Source organism: Balaenoptera borealis (genome assembly GCF_965194805.1).
Source record: "Balaenoptera borealis genome assembly, chromosome: 4".
In the NCBI taxonomy this organism is placed as follows: domain Eukaryota; kingdom Metazoa; phylum Chordata; class Mammalia; order Artiodactyla; family Balaenopteridae; genus Balaenoptera; species Balaenoptera borealis.
Window position 1 is genome coordinate 1,368,851 of NC_138861.1, and position 15,961 is coordinate 1,384,811.

General features: G+C 40.5%; 1 long non-coding RNA gene across 1 annotated transcript; it reads left to right on the top strand.

Moving 5' to 3' along the window:
- The first annotated feature begins 4,633 nt into the window (after nucleotides 1-4,633).
- Nucleotides 4,634-14,260, top strand: LOC309628377. The gene is made up of 2 exons (XR_014244467.1): nucleotides 4,634-11,836; nucleotides 11,869-14,260. It is a non-coding gene; the product is annotated as an uncharacterized lncRNA (long non-coding RNA).
- The last annotated feature ends 1,701 nt before the right edge of the window (nucleotides 14,261-15,961 follow it).

Genomic DNA, 15,961 nt, shown 5'->3' on the forward strand with positions numbered 1-15,961 from the left:
AGTGTTACCTGTGGAAAGACACATGCCCCCAAAATCGGGATCTCAGAATCATGCCTCCTGCTTTGTCATACCCAAAGGCATGATGATCTAATACCGTACAAACCACACCCTGTTTATGCGTTGCCACTGCTCCCTAGAGAGAGATTTATGTTCTGGTTCCTCCTAAGGTTATTAAAGATAAGAACCAGACGCTATAAGGAAAAGAAAATGACAGATTTGAATATTGTGGGAAATAGATGAACTGCCTTACAGGAAAATTAAAAGAAATGATAAATAGTTATTTAACAATAAAATAAAATCGAGTAATATATGGTATGTACATAACTGAGAGACAGGAACCCTGGTAGCATTATAATATTAAATTAAACACATACTTAACATGGTTAGACATGGTCCCTTTCTCCTGGTCCGGGAAGAGACCCCCAAACACAGCACGGACAGCTGGTGTAGGTTCACATGTGTTAACATCTTCCACCATCAAGTGGCCTCAGGGGTGCTAAGTGGGTCAAGATTCTGAGGGCCTAGAGTCTCACGTGGTCCAGAACGTGCCCTAAGTCAGCCTCCCAATGTCCTCTCATTCACTGTGACCCTCACTCCATCCCTCATTGTCCCCTCTTCCAACTGGAAACAACACAAATAGTAGAGCAGTGACAATTGCATCAACTGCCTCAGTCGTTCAGTAACCGATGCACAGAAAAAACACTTATTGACCACCTCCGGCGCTCCAGACTCAGCTCTGAGTGCATCGTAACCATCGGCGGAAGAAGCCAAGATCTTTGTCCTCGTGGAGTTTACATTCTGGAGGAAGCCTACAGTGAACACAATGTTTCAGCGAGAAAAAGTCATCTAAACAAGCGAGGGTGAGAGAGTGAGGCCATGGTTAAACTAGAAGGTGGAGCGGGGTAAATCAGGGCTCAACGAGCGGGGGGGTTGTGATGCTGAGCAGAGGGGAAGAGGGTTTAAGAGAGATATTGGATAGGACACCCTTGAAAAGAATCTGGAAAGAGGAACGATATTCATCACAACAATCAGCGTATCTTGAACAGAAGGGAAATGGGAACAAAACATAGACCTGGGATCCGGGAAAGCACTGTAGGATGAGTGCAGGCAGCTTGGTGGTGGGAGCAGGGTGTCATAGGGTCTCTGGTCTCTGCGCATCACGTGAGAGAGGCATTAGCTGCCCTTTTGCTCCAAACTCCCTTTCTGAGGACCCTTCTGTAGCAAATCACCTTGGAAGAGAGAAGTAGGGACCCCTTCCAGAGCAAATGGCAGGTCTGTGTTCAGCCTTGGGAGATGAGTGTTTTCTGGGTAGGCATGTTCACCTTCCAGTATAAAAGATGAAAGTTCCCCAAGTTCAGGGTCCTCAGCTGTGCTTCAAGCCTGCTCTCTGCAGCATCCCCTGGGACCCCTCCAAGTGCCCCCATGGGGGGAGGGGGAGGAGGGGTAGAATTGAAGGGTTCCAGACACAGAGCTTCTGGCTGTCTCCTCCCAGTGGGTCCCAGGTCTCTTCACTCCTCCCAGTAACGATGTGTGATAATACACACTGAGTATCCCCAGCTAGGGGAGCTCACCTGAGCCCTGATATGCAGAGTCTTGTCATGTAGACACTGTTGGCTGTTCACATGGCCAACCTTAGTCCCCAGCCCTTCTAGGGGTCTAGCTGATATGACAAGACCCAGACCCCTATCATAAATCACATCCTTACAACACCCAGCGTGGCTCGAGGCTCCCAGGTAAACAAACATACTTTTTTCAAGCGGTACATGACCAGAGCTTAGAGATTACCTACAAGGACTTGAGAACAAAAGCCATACCTCTGCGCAAGGTTAAATTCTTCACTACACACCCAAAACCAGGGGTCTCACGCGTTCTGCCAATATCCATGCAATGGTGGCAGGCTACCTTGTTTGCTTGCAATTAGGGCAAAACCTCAGACTTTACGGCTCTTGACAGGAAAATGAAGAGGGATTTACTGAACAATGTATCGAGAAAGAAAGGTAAGCAGGGGTCACATCACAGATTCCTTTTATGTTTTGCTGAGAGGCTGAATTTTATTCTTTAGCCAATTCAGTTTATATATCTGTAGAGACACCAGTCTACATCAGAAATGTGTTTTTTCTTAAGAATCATTCAACATCCCCTATGTAGAGGCAAAAACTGCAAGTTTTCAGAAAGTGTTTTGGAAATCTAGAGGGTAAAACATTGAAGATGTTGGCAATAAACAGAGTTAATTAAAGATCCAGACGCCATCAGCTGGATCAGTCAGTCATGAGGGAAGTCTACCAATGATCGTGGGAAAAGATAGGTCCAGAGGAACAGTAAACAAAGAACAGGTGTCAGAGGCATAAAGGGGGAAGATCAGGAATGACAGAAAAATATGATGAGGCACTGGAATGCTAGAGTTTAAAACTTCATAAACTGATCAGATAAACTAACATCAATATTCAGGATCTACTATAAGTGTGGGTCGTTAAGGCTGAATAGGAGCAAAATTTTAGGCTGTAAAAGCACAGTATAGGTGTACCTTCATTTCATTGCACTTTGCAGATATTGCACTGTTCACATATTGAAGGTTTGTGGCAACCCCGTGTGGAGCAAGTCTATTTTTCTAACAGCATTTGCTCACTCCATGTCTCTCTGTCACATTTTGGTAATTCTCACAATATTTCAAACCCTCCAGCAGCAAAAAGATTACACCTTGCTGAAAGCTCAGGTGATGGTTAGCATATTTTGACAATAAAGTATTTTTTTAATTAAGGTGTGTACCTTGTTTTTTTAGACATAATGCTATTGTGCACTTAATAGGCTATAGTATAGTGTAAATATACGTTTTAATTGAAGTATACTTAACTTACAACATTGTGCTAGTTTATGGTGTACACCAAAGTGATTCATTTACATACACACACACATATATATATATTCTTTTTCATATTCTTTGCCATTATAGTTTATTACAAGATACTGAATGTAGTTCCTTGTGCTATACAGTAGGTCCTTGTTGTTTATCTCTTTTATATATAGTAGTTTGTATCTGCTAATCCCAAACTCCTAATTCATGCACTGGGAAACCAAAAAAATGTATGTGACTTGCTTTATTTTAATATTTGCTTTATTGTGATGGTCTGGAACAAAATGTGCAGTATCTCCGAGGTGTACCTGTAAATTAGGCACTAGGATTAATCATATACAAAGACATTAATGGATGTAAGACATCACGAGAAAGGAACATAACATACACTGGAAGCCCAAATCCTAAGTGAATGTGGAGGGTGAAGTCTGTAAATGACAACCTAGAAGGGCTCGAGGTGTCACTTCTGTGACAAGAACCTCAATGAAGAAGGGGTAACAATTGTTGGATCTCTCGGTGGAGAGTTAGAGGAACACCTGTATTTCCCCTTTGTTGTCTGATGATTGAACACCCTGGATTTGAGTGGACTTCCAGGGAAAGTTCTGGAAAGTGGATGAACCTCTGGTCTCAAAATAGAGAAGGAGTGAGTGTGGAGGGTGGTATTGAGTGTTCTCTGAAGAAACCAAAGACAGGAATGTTTGCCCACAGTGCGCCTTGTGGAAAGAGTACAAACATCCATGGTGTGATGGTTAATTTTATGGTTGGACTTGGTGTGGCCATGAGGGTGGCAGTGGGGTGGGTGCCCGCATGTGTGGTTAAACATCATTCGGGATGTACTTTTGAGGGTGTCTTTGGATAAGATTAACATTTGAATTGAATTGAAGTGAGGCAGCTTGCCTTCCCTAAGAGGGTTGACCCCCATGGAACCCACTGAAGGCCTGGATAGCACAAAAGGCTCTGGAAGGAAGAAGTCACTCTCTGACTAGGTGTCTCTGATCTGAGACATCCGTCGGGTGTCACCTGCCTTTGGACCTGGTCGTGGACCGGGAGGACTCACGCCACCAGCTCTCCCAGGGCTCCAGCTCGCCACGTGAATCAGCTTCTAATACATCATATATCAATAGATCGTCTATATTTATATATAATATATCCTATTGGTTCTGTTTCTCTGGAGAACCCAGTCCTACTACACATGGGGAGATGCTCTCAATGGAGGACGACGGAGGAGACTCTGGGTAAAGCAGCGTGGTGTGACTGTGTGGGGTCACGCGGCTACGTGGACGCAGGGAAGAGATGCATCCTGGGACGGGCTTCCTCACAAGCTTGAGGTCCCAGCTGCAGACGAAGCACTGCTAAGCTATCAGAGTTTAATCTTTGCCAAAGTTTCCAGTGGGATGGTATGAAAACTAATTAGGAGTTGCTGAAAGGCTGAGCTGGTTTCCTACACGCTGTCTCCCGGGAAAACTGACGCACATACTGTTGTTTGGCTTAAGCATCAGCAGTAGAGATTATAGTGGTACCCAGTAAGAAGGCCAGATATCCCCTGTGGTGAATGGGGACAAAGATATTCTTTAAAATGGAATTACTGCTTGTAGCCAGTAGTGATAAGTCATAGAGATGTAACGTACCATGTAGTGGATATAGACAGTAATTTTGTCCTATAACTATGTAATGTGCTAAATATCACTGCAACCAGCAATCATATTACAGTGTGTACATGTGTCAAAGTAACACACTGTACACCTTAAATTTACACAATGTTTTATATCGTTATTCAATAAAAACTTTCAAAAATGTAAATGGAATCATTGTAATCAGACGCACCCATATAGTTTCATTCAAAAGCCTAAATCGTAGAAGAATTCAGGAACATGATAATATCCACCTGAAATAATGAGAATAAAGAGAGATGAAAGACATTAAATGGGGAAACAGACATTCAGATGAGAGACAGTTTTCTTAAGAGGGCCGTTACCAAGGAAACTGACAATGCATCTTTTCAAGTCTTCGTGTTTTCCTTCGATTTCTGCTTGTACTTGAGAACTATAATGTGATTCTTTGAATTATGGGATGGTGCTACTCACACATTAAGAGGTGTGGTCTCCAAGGATATCTGGGCTTCAACAAAAACAGGTGAACATCAGGCTAACATCAAAGTGACATCGCTTCATTTTCAATTAACAAATCGTCTCTGAGGACATGATATTTCTGGTACTTTGAGAGGTTACAGGAAGGCCTCTCAGGGAGTGGAAGAAACAGAGGGAAGGTTTAAGAGCTAATATTTAACAGCGTTCTTCACCTTTCTTGTGCCATTAACCTCTGGTGTATCCTTTGATCTCCTTATCAGGATAAAGCATAAAAATGCAGAGGAGGATAAAAGAATTCAAGTATATTGAAATACATTTACCAAAATATATTTTTAAAATATTGATGTTCTACTATGCATACTTCCTCAGTAAGGCATTAGATAATAAGATATATGGATGGATCTAATAATCACCATAATTTTAAAGTAGTGGTAAATATTAGAGATATTTTAAGACATCTGCAACAGCTGTAATGCAATATGAAAATATCTTTGCCTTCTGTCGGTGACAAGATCACAGGTCCTGGTAATGCTACTTTTTTAAGCCTCAATTTATGATTAAAGTAAATAATCAATTTCATTTAGACCTTAGGAAAAATACAGATGTAAATTTTCCATGCAACACATGTGCCCCCTGAATTCTATCCACTGAATTCTATCCCAAGAAGTTAGAAAACTGACTGAATGCAGCCTTTTCTGTGACAGACATTCTACCATAGGGGATACAAAAATTACTGAGAGCATATCTTGGCTTCAGGCATGTTGAAATCTCGTAAAGTAACCTAGACCAAAAGGGATCTAAGCAGTAAGGAGTAAGACAGCCGTCTTGTAAAATGGCCCAGAGATTCCACGTGGATACATATTCTAGACTCTGGGCTGAGTGAAATTGTCCTATATGTGCACAAGGAGCAACTACTTTATTACAGTATTCTTAGTAAAGTATAAAGTATAAAACTGTAAGTAACCTAACAGCCCATAAATAAATAAAAGGAGGTTTTATATAAAGTAGGATTTATTACTAAGATGAAATATTACAAAGCAGTTAAATGTTATAATATTTGCTATGATAGTGTTATGGGTATTAATACCAATGGTCACAGGTACACTACGCATAATGGTCATCAACATTAGTAGTAATAGCCATGGACCCAGGGGGAAATCGCTAAGACGTATATTGAACAGGGGACGGGAGAGGGAGGAGAGCAAGGAAGGTATGATTCATTCTTGTAATGAAAAAACCCACAGTCAAAACAATGCTAATTATTTCTTGTGGAATACACATAGACATCAGAATGGAGGAACCTACAGACAGACCTCAGAGATATCCTGGGTTTGGTTCCAGACACTGCAGTAAAGCAAAAATCAAATAAAGCAAGTCACAGGAATTTTTTGGATTCCCAGGGCAAATAAAAGTCATATTTATGCCAGTCTCAATTCCATCACATGTGCAATAGCATTAGGTCTAAAAAATACCTTAGGATAAAAATACTTTATTGCTAAAAAATGCCAGCCATCATCTGAGCCTTTAGTGAGTGGTAATCCTTTTGCTGGTGGAGGGTCTTGCCTAGATGGGTGTCTGCTGACTGATCGGGGTGATGGTGGGTGAAGGCTGCAGCAATTTCTTAAATGAAACAGTAAAGTCTGCTGCATCAATTGACTTTTCCTTTCACCAGCGATTTCTCCGTAGCACGCAATGCTGTTTGATACCATTTTACCCACAGAAGATCTTTCTTTCAAAATTGGGGTCAGTCCCCTCAAATCTTGCTGCTGCTCTATCAACGAAGTCTATGTAACATTCTAAATCCTTTGTTGTCATTTCAACAATCTTCACGTCATCTTCGCCAAGACTAGGTCCCATCTCAAGAAACCATTTTCTTTGCTCATCCATAAGAAGTAGCTTCTCATCTGTTTAAGTTTTATCCTGAGATTGCGGCATTTCAGTCCCATCTTCAGGCTCCACTTCGAATTCTAGTTCTCTTGCTGTTTCTTGAAGTCTTGAACCCCTCCACTGAAGTCTTGAACCCCTCCAAGTCATCCAGGAGGGCTGGAATCAACTTCTTCCAAACTCCTGTTAATGTTGATATTTTGACCTCTTTCCATGAATCACAAATGTTCTAAAAGGTGTCTAGAATAGTAAATCCTTTCCAGAAGGTGTTCAACTTATTTTGCTCAGATCCATCAGAGGAATCCCTATCAATGGCAGCCATAACCTTACAAAAATTTCTTAAGTAATAAGACTTGAAAGTCAAAATTGCTCCTTAATCCATGAGCTGCAGGACGGATGTTGGGTCAGCAGCCATGAAAACGACATTCATCTCATTGTGCATCTCCATCAGAGCTCCTGGGTGACCAGGTGCATCGTCAATGAGCAGTAATATTTGGAAAGGAATCTTCTTTTTCTGAGCAGAAGTTCTCAACCGTGGGCTTAAAATATTCAGTAAACCATGTTGTAAACAGATGTGTTGTCATCTGGGCTTTGTTGTGCCATGTATAGAGCACAGGCAGAGTAGATTTAGCATAATTTTCAAGGGCCCTAGGATTTTCAGTTGGTAAATGAGCACTGGCTTCAACTGCAAGTCACCAGCTGTTTTAGCCCCTAACAAGAGAGGCAGGCTGTCCTTTTGAAGCTTTAAAGCCAGGTCTTGACTTCTCCTCTTTAGCTATGAAAGTCCTAGATGGCATCTACTTCCAATATAAGGCTGTTTCATCGCCATTGAAAATGTGTTGTTTAGTGTAGTCACCTTCATTAGTTATCTTAGCTAGATCTTCTAAATAATTTGCTGCAGCTTCTACATCAGCACTTGCTGCTTCACTCTTCACTTTTACATTATGGAGGTGGTTTCTTTCCTTAAACCTCATGAACCAACCTCTGCTGGCTTCACACTTTTCTTCTGCAGCTCCCTTACCTCGCTCAGCCTTCACAGAATTGAAGAGAGTTAGGGCCTGGCTCCGGGATTGGGTTTTGGCTTAAGGGAATATTGTGTCTGGTTTGATCTTCTATCCAGGTCACTCAAACTTCCTGTGTATCAGCAATAAGGCTGTTTTGCTTTCTTATCATTCGTGTGTTCACCGGAACAGCACTTTTAATTTCCTTGAAAAACTTTTCCTTTGCCTTCACAACTTGGCTAACTGTTTGGTGCAAGAGGTCCAGCTTTTGGCCTGTCTTGGCTTTCCACAGGCCTTCCTCACTAAGCTTAATCTTGTCTAGCTTTCGATCTGAATTGAGAGACATGGGGCTCTTCCTTTCACTTGAACATTTAGAGGTTATTAATTGTCCTAATTCCAATATTGTTACGTCTTAGGGAACAGGGAGGCCTGAGGATGGGGAGGGAGACGGGGGAATGGTTGATCTGTGGAGCAGTCAGAATACACACGACATTTATTGATTAGGTTCACAGTCTTATATGGGAGTGGTTCATGGTGCCCCACCCAAAACAATTACAATACTAAGTAAAGATCACTAATCACAGATCACCATAACAAATATAGTAATGATGAAAAAGTTTGAAATATTGTGAGAATTACCGAAAGGTGACACAGACATGAAGTGAGCAAATACTGTTAGAAGAAAATGGCACCAACAGACTTGCTCGATGCAAGGTTGCCACAAACATTCAATGTAAAAAAATGCAGTATCGGTAAAGTGTAATAAAGTGAAGTGCAATAAAACAAGTTACGTCTGTATATGAACTTAAGGTAGCTGTTACCCTGTGGAAGGACGGGGCTAAGGACGGCATGGTAAAATAGCCTTTAGCAATATCTGGGAAACAGTACAACTAAATATTGATTTTGATTATTGTTTATTCTGAAATGTGGGAACATGGATGCCTGTTATAAGAACTGAGAAGTAGATGGAAAAAAATATCAAAAGTTTGATGATTAAAAAAAATAAAGAAAAAAATAAAAGAAACTCTTCCCTACTGAAGCTTCTCGATGGTAGGTTTGGCGACTTTCAGGAGAAGAATTCGTAACACAATAGTCTGTACAGGAAACTAGGCTTTTGAGGAATCATAATGCTCCCCCCAGATGTGATCGGTAATGATGTTTGAATGCTCTGTCTTCACAGAGTAGGAATATGATTGAAAATTTAAAATTTGGATGATAAAGTATAGTAATGTTTAGTTACCATTACAGGCACTGGGTTTTGTAGTGATTTAGTCCACACTAAACCCTATGAGGTTATTTTGTTGGTCAGGACATTCAGGTCAGATGGGTCCAATGACTTGCCAAAGCTCACCCAGCAAACAAGAGGAGGTGATAAGATGTGACCTCCCGCAGACAAGCTCCAGGATGCAGTGCCCTGGGATGTGCAGACGCAACACTGCAACACTTCGAAGACAATTGAATGAGTACCTATTGCCTGCAAGGTAATGAGCTGTCGACTCACAAGTAAGTTAGAAATAACTCCAGCCCGCATGGAACGTTTTCATATTTCTCCTGCTTCACCCCTTTTGTTCATGCCTATTGCTATTTCTATGAAAAATGAATAGTTAACTCTTCATAAAATTGAGGATATTATTCACTCTCATGTCAGTACAACAAATACCACTTCAACCTAGTAAATTTGGGTAAATAGCAAAATCAACATTCATTCTTAAAATAGAACTATCTTATTATTTACATGTTCTGAGCTGTTTTCATGCTCCAAACTATTCCTGCCTATTTCCCACCCACTTCTAAAGCTCTCAGGAAACAGTCTTTCAACATCTGAAGGTAACTGGGTTTACATTCTTCAACAGGGAATTTATAAATTTTTCTGAAGTTTCTTCTACTAAAGTTTCTGGATAACATTAAAAGAAGGAAAGAGCATGCTATGGTCAAATAATGTGGGGAAGGAATGGATTGATGCCTCCTAAACAGATACTGTATATTTACTGTAGAATCTCTCAGACCCTGTAAGAGGCTAGTGTATATCGCGTCTCCAAAGAAAGTATATAGGATGCAAAATTTCAGCAAATTATTTGACTTTGGAGCACTTGATCCAATGTTCTACAGGACTAGTTTTCTGAGAAATATATTTGTGGGGAAAAGGAGCTGGTACAGGTACGTAGAAAGAAAAATGGTGACTTCTAAGAGCAAACATGGGCTGAGTGAGAAGCCCTTCAACTCGGGCAATCCCAGGACCAGAGAGTGTTACTGGGACGCTTGTGAGTGTGCAGAGAGCACACTTGGACTCCAGCAAGGCCTTCCTCAGCACAGCAGGAAATGCGGCTGAAAGACAGTTTCATTACTTGAGAACACACAAGGCTAAATGGATTAATACAAAAATAACGATTTCTGTCTGTTCAGTTGGATTCTTTCCTCTCATGGTCTTACTCCTTCCAACATTTTAATCCACAGTCTTCATGAGGACATGAACATATTCTCACTAAATCTTCAGGAAAGAAGGGACGGTTGATGTACTAGCTCAGCTTTGGGAAAATATTTTCTATAAATGGCAAGATAGTAAATATTTCATGTTCTGTGGGTCAGAGTCTTTGTCAAAAGTACTCAACTTTGCTGAGTTTCTCTTACAGTGTGAAAGCAGCCATAGGCGATGCACTAGAAAATGAACATGGTTGTGTTTCAATGAAACATTGTTCACAGGACAGGCAGGGAGCTGGCTTTGGCCCACAGGCCAAAGTTGATGACCCTTTTATTAGTTATCAAAGATGGAGCAAAAATATTCAATAGTGTAGTACAATTTGTTAGATCTATGAAATTGGAATGTACTAGCTACAGTATTTTGCATTCTCAGGTCAGCAGCTCAACTTCATAAGTGTTAGAAGGAAGACACGTGGTTTATCAGTACACGCTTGAGTTGATTGAAAGCTCAGTGTTCCTCCTTTTAATGTACTTTCCGAGAAAGACAGGGCTACACCTCTAGCAGTGCCCAGAGGAACTCCCAATAAAGCTTTGCCTGAGTCAAACCACACTTGGAGTTTTGCATCACATTCTAGAAACTTCCACTTGCAAGCTGACTTGCAGACAGGAGTGTGCCTGGTGAGGTGAGATAACGGATAATGTTTTAAGAGAAATACGTTCAAAAAAAGGGGCTATTTAGCCTGGAGAACAGAAGACGTCAGTGACACAGTATAGCTGTCATCAGACAGACTAACAGTTGTTACATGAAAGATGGATTAGACTTCCCCTCAGCTGTTCCCAAAATCACAGGTGTAAAATTTAGGCAAAGTTTAGGTTTAACCCAAGGAAGATTTTTTTTTTTTTTTTTTAACAAATGTAACTGCCTCCTGCAAATAAACTACAAATAAACCACTTTGGCAGGCAGCGATTCTCCCTGTGAAGGAACCCTTCTGGTAGTGAAGGGCTTTCTCTGATCACGTGTTGTAACATTACGGAGAGATTCAGTTATTAACTAAGAGATGGAGTGCTCAAGTTTCTATTCAACTCTAATATTCTCTGACTTTATAAACTGGTGAAATTTAAGTCACCAATTTTCTTAATTGGTGATCACAAGTGATCACGCAGGACGCTTTATGGCTGGGCCTGGGGATGCAGGAGGGTGCTACTTTTCTTGTAACGTGGGCCCAAACTTACCACACTGTTCCACTGAGATACAAGGAAGCCGGGGGATGTAGAATATCGGGAGTTAAGAAGTTGAAGGGAACTGGATATTTGGCAACATGAACAAAAATTATTTGTACTGATTCTTTAATAAACTTTTTTGGGGTTTGGGGCGTGTCTCGCAGCCAGGGAATTCCCCCCACTGATTCTTTAAATTAATGGTTTAATTGTTCTTTACTTTCAAGTTTAAATATTATGTTTGGAAAGTGCAAGAGTATCAGAGCATTTGCAGGTCAAAGGTTAAGGAACGAAATTATTTTAGATCTGATTTAATATATAATTCTCATCAAATTTTAAGAAACTGTGTGTGTGTGTGTGTGTGTGGGTGTGTGTGTGTGGATATGTGTGTGTGTGTGTGTGTGTGTAGCAACTTCAGATGTCCAGATTTTAAAGCCTTCTTAGTAAAATATCTCTAACATTTCTAATAGCATTTCCTGACAAGTAGCTAAGCAGTCATGATAGTTTTGATCATAGCAATTAAAAGATTTTGGAGGAAAAACTGATTTTTATTGAGTATATATAACTTAAATTGATAGTTATCATATATTGTGTGGTTTTATATGTATAAAGTGACATAGTACTTGGACACCCATATATATAGACCACATATTTAAATGGATAATTACAGTATATGGCTAATTGTTTTACTCTTGCTAATATGTGACTCCATCCGTTCTAAGAACGAAGTAAGTACATATACCCACAAAGAGCACACCCGCAAAGCAAACTGAAGTGAAAATTAATTTTCAATTCTGGCCAAAATCACCAAAAGGCAAAAAAACAAGAGTTTTATCAGTAAATACACATAATCCCTTCACTATTGGGATTCATTTTAAAAATTAGTTATTTCTATTTTGATCACAATCAGACGCCTGGAACAACAATTAAGTAGAAAAATAATAATGATCCAAGTAGGAAGTAGCATACATCTTCAGTGTAGTCCCTAGATCGGTGCTTCTCGTAACACCCTTAAAAACCTTTCACATGAATCCCCAGCCCCAGAGGGACCTTGTACCCTACTTTACTCGCTTTCCCGCCCGAGCAGGTATTTCCGTCCAATAAATGGGTCCACGTGGTCCTTGCTCCCTGTGTCCCTCCAAGCTGTCGCCCGGTGTCTTCTCTCCTCTGCGGTCACGTCACTCGGGAGGCATCGGCACCCAAGGCTGCAGCCGTCCCACCACCCACCCTTCCCGGCCCCTCCTTGCGACCCGTCTTCTCTGCTTGTCTTCCGAGACTCCGCTTACTAGGTGCCCATCGCTTCCTCACCTGCAGGCCGGAAGTCTTCTCCTAGGTCTTCTCATCCTGTGTCTCGGCCTCCACGACAGACTCATTTGATTTTTCACCCCATGCGACTTTGCCTTTTCCTTTTCAGTTGCTGTGCAATTCTAGGGTCGCTCTTCCCACCCCCGCTCACACGCACCTCCCCAGGATGAGTTTCTCACTATGCGTCTCTCCCCTCCGTACTCTACCCCTCGCTTCTACCTGTCCTTGCGGGGTTTAGCCCTCGTGGCTGTGGAATGACTCCCTCCTTCCACCTGCAGGGCAGACGTCCGCGCTCCCAGGCTGGAGCCTGAGGTTAAACAGAAAGTCAGACGTTGTCTGCTGCGCACGAAGTTCACAGGACCAGAGAGGAGGCGGCCTTGGCCCTCGGAGCTCGCTCCCCTTCTGACCTCTGGCTCTTTCAAAGATGCCTCTATTTGCTCATTCACCGAAGCACAAGCCTTTGATCATTTATGACATTTGGAGCCGTGTCCACACAATTGAAAAGTCCACGGGGCCTTTCAATTCTACTTAAACCACAATGTTTATTGCAAATCTTCCTAAATTGCTTTCTTACCTGCAGGGCTTTCTGCAATAATCCACTGTAAACGCCGTTGCCCAATTATTATTTTTAGGTACCAGGTCTCTTCTTAAGGACACTCACTCGCCTCTTTGAGTGCGTGCAATCACACATGAAAGTCCTCTCCAAGGTGGTCTCTTCTTCCTTTTCTAGCTTTATATCGCTCTGATCCCCAGTGAATGTCCGATAACCCGGTTATGCTCAGCTACCAACGTGTCCCCGTCATTCTCCTCTCCTGAGACATTACTCACACTCCAGCCATCCTCAGGAATCCTCTGCACCTCCTCCTCCCTCCCAGACGCCATGTCAACTCGACTTATGCCTAACGACCACCAGCTCAAATTTCACCCCCTTCAACTGTGTCTTTTCTGATCCTCTCAACCATTTTAAAACCCCTGTATAATGGCAGTTAGCCTGTTCCGACTTGGATTTCAGGTGAACTGCCCCAACTACATACATTATAAGCTTCTTGAGTGACTATTATTCTATCTGCATCTGTGACATTAGACAAAAGACCTTGAACACGGTAGTTGTTCGGTAAATATTTGTTGAATCTAAAAACCTTTCAAATTTTCACTCGAACTGTGATTCCGAATCTGGAATTTAGAAATATAGAATCTTAAACAGTTTCAGAAACTTTAGATAACAAAACTGACATGTTTAGTTAAGCAAGCACTAAAAACTTTCTCAATGAGTTTAAATCACAGGAAAAATGGTTAAGAGTCAAAGAAGAAATCTAATGAGCAAAACGAATTGGAAGATTCTATAGAAAAGTCGAAATTTCTAAAAGGCAGAAGACGTGGATGAAAAAACGTTCAGAAGTGAGAGAAACATCTTTTCTTTTTAAATGTTACTGGAAATGTGCTGTCTTTTATAATTCTTCAATATTACCAAGAGAGAGATTAAGACTTTTAAATATGCATATGTCCTCATTCTGTTTTGATTTATTTCCTTTTATAGGCCTTTAGTAGATTTGCTGCCAAGAAAACCTGTGCTGTTTAGGGTCAAGGATTTATTTAGAATCTTAAAAACTTACAACTAACTTTAGATGAATCCCCAAATTAGCATTCACCAGTAAGTTTTCAATGACTGGAATAAAAATATCATGTCTCAGGTCAAAAGTTAGGGAAGTTCCAAAGGGGTGAAAGTTTTTGATAATAATAATCTTGGGGAGCTGATGAGAACAAAGGAAAACAATTAGTGATAGAATGTGGAGATGATTCCTTCAATAAATGTTGGTCTATTTAACCACAGATTTTTGGTTTTCCTTGCAAACATTTGGGCTTGAACAATCTGTCATGGAATGATACACATTTATGTGATTTGAACACGACTCATATAACTGAATTCGGTCAAGTCACTGCTCAAAAGTGACAGCAACTCAACTGCAATGATGACAGTGTCTAAAAATTTAAGGCACAAATAAATGCTCCAAATAATACTATAGAATCTATTATAAAAAACAATTCTCGAAGCTCCGTAGAAATAACCCCACCAGGTTTGAGATCTTGTACCTATGTACAAATAAAACTTGGGTTTTTTGCAATTACAGATAATAGTATAGCAAAATATATTTGAAAAAATATTAAGAACACAGCAGTCTGTGGAAGCGGACAAATCTCTGGTTCCTACAGCACTTGTGTTGGGCAAAGTGTTAAAGTTACCCTACTTTTCTAAAATTCAAGAGTTAGTAAAACTCAGTAGTATTTAGCCTTTGACTCACCTATTTCTTACCGTAAACTGTTTTAGGTGTTTCACCTCATTTCATACCTTTTAATGCCCCCCCAAAAAATTCTCATCTCTTTTCTTATTTTAGAAGGTATTTCAAACAGAATATTATTTAGAATTTTTTTCAAGGTTAATTTTATTTGTCTTGATTTTTAAACTTATGAACATTTTGACCTTTCAACACTTTCCCAGAACCTTCTTTCCCCTACATTGAGAAGCAAAAGCATAGACTGTTTCCTCTCACAGCTTTTTCCCTCTCCCGACACACACAGTGGAGGACTGTCAGAAAGCATGTGATGTATAATTACGGCATGGATTTGGAATCACACTGTCTAAAATATTTATTTATTTTTAAATTGAAGTAGAGCTGATTTACAATGTTGTGCTAGGTTCTGGTGTACAGCAAAGTGTTCAGCTATACTTATACATATAAATATATATATATCCTTTTTTTACATTCTCTCCCATAATAGGTTATTACAAGATACTGAGTAGAGTTCCCTGTGCTGTACACTAGGTCCTTGTTGTTTATCTGTTTTATATACAGTAGTGTGTATCTGCTAATCCCAAACTCCTAATCCCACCCACCCCACTCCCACCCCCATGCTATCCATGCTGGTAAAAAATGATACAAGTGAATTTATTTACAAAACAGAAATAGACTCACAGACATAGAAAACACACTTATGAGCCACACTTTTTAAAGTCTTTTCTTCAAAAGTACATTTTTTAAAGGTCGCCAACACTTTCTTTGACAGACTGGATAAATCAAAGCAAAAATTTTTATCTAATTGCTGATTCTCATTCCTACTCTATAAAATCCAGTTAATAATCCAGGATTCAGGAACTGTACGAAATATGCTATATAGAGAAATGAAGATCAGAACATTCC